General features: G+C 36.6%; 1 pseudogene; it reads right to left on the bottom strand.

Moving 5' to 3' along the window:
• Nucleotides 1–3,001: 3,001 nt before the first annotated feature.
• Nucleotides 3,002–4,363, bottom strand: LOC114027528 (annotated as a pseudogene).
• Nucleotides 4,364–7,729: the final 3,366 nt, after the last annotated feature.

The raw sequence follows: 7,729 nt of genomic DNA on the forward strand, positions 1-7,729 counted from the left end.
CAATTTCAAAGTCAAGAAATAGGGGGGAAAAACTAGCAAACAACAAAAGAAGAATTTGAACATAAAAAGCTACTAAGGTGACAGGGAAGATCAAGAAATAAACTCAGAAGACAACAAATCTGAAAATAGCTACAAAAAAGCCTCAAAGAAAAATGTTAAGTGGATCCAAACCCAATAAGAATTCTTAGAAGAATTGAAGAAAGAGATAAGAGTAATAGAGGAAGAATTGGGGGGAAATGAGAGTAATTCAAGAAAAGAGAATTAGTAGTTTGGTAAAAGAGGCACAAAAATACTGGAAAAAAATAACACCTTAAAACACAGAACTGACCAAATATAAAGGAGGCACAAAAAAATCCACTGAAGAAAACAATTCCTTAAAAATTAGAATTGGGCAAGTGAAAGCTAATGACTTCAAGACATCAAGAAACAATAAAGTCAAAAGAATGAAAAAAATAGAAGAAAATATGAACTAAGTCATCAGAAGAACAACTGACTAGAAAAATAGAACAAGGAGATGTAAGTTAAGAATTATTGGACTACCTTAAATCAATGATCAAAGAAAGACTCCAGACATTTTATTTCAAGAAATAATCCAGGAAAACTGCCCTGGTGTTTTAGATCTAGGGAGTAAAGTAGAAATTGAAAGAATCCACTGATCACCTCCCAAAAGAGATACCACAAAGAAAACTCCCAGGAATAACATAGCCAAATTCCAGAGCTTCCAGGTAAAAGAGAAAGTACTGCAAGCATCCAGTAAGAAATAATTCAAATATCACAAAGTCATGATCAAGATTACACAAAATTTAGCAGCTTCCACATTAAAGGAATATTATATTCTTGAAGGCAATAGAGGTAGGATTACAACCAAGAATAATCTACCCAGCAAAACTGTGTGTAATTATCCAGGGGACAAAACAGATATTTAATGAAATAGAGGACTTTTGAGCATTCCTGAAGAAAAGATCAGAGTCAAAAAACAAAATTTCACATTTAAACACAAGATTCAAGAGGAAGATAAGTAAACATGAAAATATAATCATAAGGAGCTCAAAGTTAAACTTTGAGTTACATTCCTATGTGAAAAATGATATATGTAATTTCTAAGAACTTTAGGCTTATCAGGGAAGTTAAAAGGTGTTTACATAGACAGAGGGCATGGGAGTAAGTCAACTATGTTGAAATGTTCACCAAAAATAAATGAAGGGGTGAGAAAAAGGGATTCACTGGGAGAAAGAGGAAGGGAGAGGTAGAAAGGCATAAGGAAGAGCTTTTACAATAGAGGGGAAAATAAGGGTGTGGCAGGCAATGCTTGCACCTCATTCTCATCAGAATTGGTTCAAAGAAGGAAAAATATATACACACACTCAGTTGTGTAGAGCAATGAAATAGAGAATAATAGAAAAAATTCCAAGAGAGAAATAGGAGGGAAATGGGGATCAGAGAAGGGGGGCAGGAGGAAATGACAAAAATGAGGGTGGATTAAAGGAGGACTTGGTTACAAGCAAAATAGGCTTTTGAGGAGGGACAGGATAAACAGAAAAAGACAGAGGAAGAAATAGAAGAAAATGGGATAGACAGAAATACATGGTAATCATAACTATCCATGTGAATGAGACAAGGTTATCCAAAATAGCAGAATGGATTAGAAATAAGAATCCAACAATATGTTGTTTAGAAGGGACACTTTGAAATAGGAAGACACACAGAGTTAAAATGAAGGGCTGGAGAAGAATCTAATATGCTTCAGCTGAAGTAAAAAAGTCAGGGGTAATCATAATCTTAGACAAAGTAAAAGCAAACATAGACCTAATTAAAAGAGATAATCAGAGAAACTGCAATATGTTAAAAGGTACTATAGACAATAAAGCAATGTCAAAACATTTCGCAAAAAGTTTCTCTGATAAAGGCCTAATTTCTCAAATATATACTGAGTATATTACTGAGTCAAATTTATTAAAGTAAGGGCCATTTCACAATTGATAAATGGTCAAACGCTATGAAGAGGCAGTTTTCAGAAGAAATCTAATCTATGTAGTCATATGAAAAAATTCTGAAAATCACTACTGATTACAGAAATGCGAATTAAAACAACTCTGAGGTACTACCTCATACTATCAGAAATGCCAAATGTTAGAGGGGATGAGGGAAAAATAGATACACTAATGAACTTCTGCTGGAGTAGTGAACTGGGTCAATCATTCTGGAGAACAATTTGGAACTATGGCCAAAGGGCTATAAAGCTGTTCTTACCCTTTGACCCAGCGATATTGCTACTAGGTCTGTATTCCAAAAAGATGAAAGAAAAATGTAAAGGTCACAAATGTACAAAAAATATTTATAGCAGCTCTTTTAGTGGTGGCAAAGAGTTGGAAATCAAGGGGAAGCTCATCAATTAGCGAATGGCTGAATAAATCGTGGCATATTATTGTGATGGAGTATTATTGTGATGTTGGAAATGACAAGGGCGTGTTTCAGAAAAAAAATATGACAAGACCTATATGAATTGATGCACAATGAAATGAGAACAACCAGGAGATCATTGTGCACAGTAACAGCAATATTACAATGATGTTCAACTGAAAGATTTGCTACTCTGATCAAAGCAATGATCAGAGACAACTCCAAAGTACTTACGATGCAAAAATGTTATCTACCTAGAGAGCAAACTGTTGAACTCTGAGTAAAAACTGAAGTATAATTTTCTTATTTTATTTTTCTTGCTTTTAAAAAAATGGTTAATATGGAAATATGTTTTGCCTGACTTCACATGTATAATTGATATCATATTATTACTTCTCAGTGGGTGGGGGAAGGGGTGGAAGAGAGAGAATTAGAAAATCAAAATTTTAAAAGAAAATTTAAAATGAATTCTTTTTGTAAAAAAATTACTTAGCACACTCCGACACATAGTAAGTGATTAATAAATGCGTGTTTCCTGATTTTGTCTCTTTAAAAAAAATCATTGTTGAGAATCCACCAGCTCTAAGTTGACCTGGAAAGATTAGGCAGCTTCTTCTTTAGCAATATGGCCCTTTTTGAGGAGTTCTATGAAAGCATCCCTTTCCTCTAGCCATGGCCAATTTTGGAGGTGATGTCACTAAGCTTCAAGTCAATCTTCTCCGGGGCACATTGTTTAGTCTGTACCAGTACATACTTTCACAGTGTGAGGACACGCTTCTTGGCCTCAATGACATAGACAAATCATTGGTCACTGTATCATAGTGGACAAAGCCTCTGAAAGGGTTAACATTTTTGATAGAGAGGCTGTAATCAATGAATACATTGTTTTTCACAGTTTCCCATCCTTGATCTGATAGTCTTGGTCAATTTTGTAGATCTTTTTGCTGATTTTAGTATGATAGTAGTAGTCCTTTTGACCAGCCAGGGCCACAAAGAATACCATGTGGGCAGGATACCAACCTTTAATACAGGCCACCTTATGCAGGCTTAGGTGGATTTGGAGTGGGGATGCAGTTTTTTGAATGCCAATGGCTGGTGATATCTTTGTAAAATTTGCTTTGATTACTCCAATGATGTCAATCCTCTCATCCTGCCCAAACACAGTTGATGCGGGCACATTTGGCTCCAGCTTCTTACAGGCCAGTCTAGTTTGTCAGCCATACTGTCACCATTCACCTGGATCTCCATTAGGTGACACTTTTACTGCCTCAGAGGGAGCAGGCACATTTGTGTGTGGGCAATGACTTGCATGTCTTGGCAGTATTTCTTCATGCTTTTGAAGTATTTCTCCAACTGCTTCTTGTCATCATCATTCTGCCACTTCGTACAGCAGCTTGTGAAGGCCTTCTTGGACTTGTGCCAATTCTTATAAAATTACCCATTACTTTCATCACTGACGTGCTCTGCAAAGAAAGTTTTGAAGGTTTGGAGACTTCGGGGCAGAGGGAGGGGGTTTGCACGAAACCCATAATGCCTATAATGAACACAGAGTGTATCTTCACTATCCTCACTTCCTTCTTTTTCACTTTTGTTTTTTTTTTTGTTTTGTTTTGTTTTTTGGTGAGGCAATTGGGGTTAAGTGACTTGCCCAAGGTCACACAGCTAGTATGTGTCAAGTGTTTGGTCTGAGGCCGGATTTGAACTCAGGTCCTCCTGACTTCAGGGCCAGTGCCACCGTGCCACCTAGCTGCCCCTTCTTTTTCACTTTTAAGGCAGGCCTGCCCACTTCTCCAACAATATGGGTCATACCTGCCTTATAATCCAGAAAGTATGTGAGGTGAATGGGCATGGTGGGGACATCTCTGGGGAAGCTTTTGACCTTCCCCCAGTTTCTGCTATTTCACTTTTGAGGCAGGAAGCTCAGAGAGCTGTGCCTGGGAACAGAGAACTGTCAGTGGGGCATGCTGCTACTGTGACTGCAGCTACTACCAAGGCCAGCTGGGAGAGGCTCTATTCACTTTTGAATAGCTATAATTTTTAGAATGGTTTTCATTTACATAAAACCAAATATCTAATTCCCTACAATTTCTGCTTTAGTCCTTTCTTAGGACTTTCTTTAGTCCAATCTTCTGTAAGGAAAAATTCCATGACATTTTATAGATATGAATAATTCTCAATAATCCATGGGTGGATTATATAATTTCATGGAGTCAATTATCCTTGCCTTCCTTTCTTCTTTGATGAAACTATGCTCCAGGGAATTGATATGAGGGGCAAGTTTGGTAGGGCACGAACAGTCAATCAATTAATCCATATTTATGAAGTCCTTATTATGCACCATGCTAAGATCTGGGAAAACAAAGAAAAAGCAAAAATGGCCCCTGACTTTCCAGAGCTTACCTTCCAAAGGGACAGCAAACATATAAATAATAATAGCTAATAATAAGTAACATATATATATATATATAGTATTTACTATGTACCAGGCACTGTGCTAAGTACTGTGCAAATATTTTCTTTTTTGATTCTCATAATAGCCCTGGCAGGTACATGCTATTATTACCCCCATTTTACAGTTGAGGAAACTGAGGCAGACAATGGTTAAGTGATGTGCACAGGGTCACACAGCTGATAAGAGTCAGAGGCAAAATTTGAACTCTGATCTCCCTAACTCCAGGCTGGTCACTCTATTCACTGTGCCACCTAATTGCCCAAACAGTTACATACAAGATATATTCAGAACAGATGGAAGATAACCTTAGAGGGGAAAGCTTGAGTACATGTCTGTTTATGTATGTGTTATTGAAAACTTGTCTCATTATTTTGCAAAGGCAGATATAAATGGATATGGATTATCCACTTTAAGGATCATCTCTATCTCTGTTGCCATTCATTCATGTGAATAATCAGGAGTTTAATTTATTAAAGTTCTCTCTCCGTGGCAGTGCAGAAAAAGCTTGGTGTTCCTTATATTTCTCCCACCATACTGTGTTTGCTGTCCAAACTAAATTAAAATCCTTTGAAGCAAAGAACTTCCTAATCACTACATAGCATTTCCTGTGCATTGGTGAGGGAGACTATGCCTCCACAAAATAGAAAAGTTACAGGTAATTACTATCAAAACTAGTGATCACTCTGCTTTGTTTCATGATGTTTAAAAAAAAGTGATAATGGGTTTTTGAATCACTTGGCCATGGGGCCAAATCTGTTCACATTTGGCCTCTAAATGTCATTCAGAGCATTTTCAAGGAAAACTGAAATCAAGATTATTAAATTATAAGGACTTGTTCCATTCACTGCTTTCCCCCAAACTCCAAGCATTTTATTTTTAGATGAGTAATTGCATCCTTTGTACTCAGAACAAATTAATAACCACATGCATATAACAATTCCAATTTCACCATTGGAAAAGCTCATGTACCCAGTCAGAATAAGATAGCATGGTTACAATTAGTTAAAATTTAACTGGCCTTTTGAAAAAAATCAGCATTCCAAGGGCAGCTGTTGTTCGATGAGGACATTTGGGTTAGTAGAGAAATATTAAATTAGATGAGCTTGTAGAACCCATAAACATGTTATTTCAATGCACTACAAGAAAGATAATAGAAGTCATAACAAATAGACTTTGGAATCACATTTTAATTAGTCATACAAACTGTTTTACACAGAAATGCTGACAGCACCAGCTACAGTGAAATGATGTTACTTAAAGGTGTGGATATGAGGCCGTCTGGCCATATAAATGTACCATTTAATAAGCATTTGTATTCAAAATAATGATTTCCTTAAATCATTATAACTGGAAAAATATTGAATTAGGAATATGCCCTATTTGATTTTATTATTATTTGACTTTATCTCTGAGTACCATAAGAAAATTCTTCCCCCCCCCCACAGATGAATCTATCAACAATTTGATGAACTGCACACATATAAACACTCATATATTTGATTCACTATTCAAATGTGCCAAGGGAAGGAAACCAAGACACTGTGGTCATGATGACAGGAAGGCTATACTTTCCATATAGATTGGGTAGAGTCTTAACTATGTATACATACTGACATGGGTGGATGTTATCCTCAAATTCTTGTCATGGGTTTTTTGTTGTTTCCATTTGTCTCTTTAGGAAGGTGAGACCAAAGAACACAAATGCCAAAAAAAAATTCCATTGGCATTTTAATGGATAAAGGAAATCCTTTGGGTGCTCCATTTCTAGATGAATACACATAGGATGATCAGACCCATTGGCCTATCTGGAAACAGATTCAGATTTTTTCATGCAGTTTTGAAGAAAAGTAACCCTAGATTGTTCCATTCCTCTGTACTTGGAACTGAAGATTCGCAAAGCAAAATAATGAACTAATGTTGAATAATAGTTCTTGTCTTACGTGAACTTCCTCCCCAACCAATCTTCTTCTACCTAGGAGATTTATTTTGGGCAGTTAGGCAGTACAGTGGACAGAACTCTGGGTCTGGAGTCAGGAAGACTCACCAGCCTCAGACACTTAGTAACTGTGTGACACTGGGCAATTCACTTAACCCTATTTGTCTCAGTTTCCTCATCTGTAAAATGAGCTGGAGAACAAAATAGCAAACCATTCCAGTATCTTTGCTAAGAGAAACCTAAATAGGATCATAAAGTCAGTCAGTACTGAAAAAAAAATTGAACAAGGAGACTTGTTAATTTAATCTTAAAACATCTCGCATACCTATCCATTAATCAAATATACAATATTTAAGTTACTAAAATAATTCTTGTTAAAAATAATAATAGCTAATATTCATATAGTGCCTACTATGCATAAGGCACTTTGCTAAAGGCTTCACAAATAGAATCTCATTTGATCTCCACAACACCCCTGTGAGGTAGGTGCTCTTATTATTCTTATTTTACAGGTGAAGAAACTGAGGCAAAGAGAGGTTGAGTAACCTGCCGAGGGTAACACAGTCTAGGAAGTGCCTAAGGTATGATTTGAACTCAGATCTTCCTGACTCCAGGCTCAGCACCCTATATACTCCATCCTCTTATTGCCTATTATAGACTGTATCATGTGCTACAGGCTACAAGAACAAATAATGGAACAATTATGCTCTCGATGAGCTTATGTTCTAATAAAAGAGACTACAAGTACCTGTTCTAAAAATAGAGGTTCACATAGCTACCATGCTAGTTTAGGCCCTCATCACCACTTACTTAGACTATTGCAATAGCTCCTTACTTTATCTTTTTCTACACCACCCCCCCATCCATCCTCCACACAAATGACAGTTGTTTTCCAAAAGCATCCAAATGAGCTTAGTCATGTCACTCCTTTACTCAACAAG

The sequence above is a fragment of the Vombatus ursinus genome, unplaced genomic scaffold, assembly GCF_900497805.2.
Source record: "Vombatus ursinus unplaced genomic scaffold, bare-nosed wombat genome assembly UNPS02014861.1, whole genome shotgun sequence".
NCBI lineage: Eukaryota > Metazoa > Chordata > Mammalia > Diprotodontia > Vombatidae > Vombatus > Vombatus ursinus.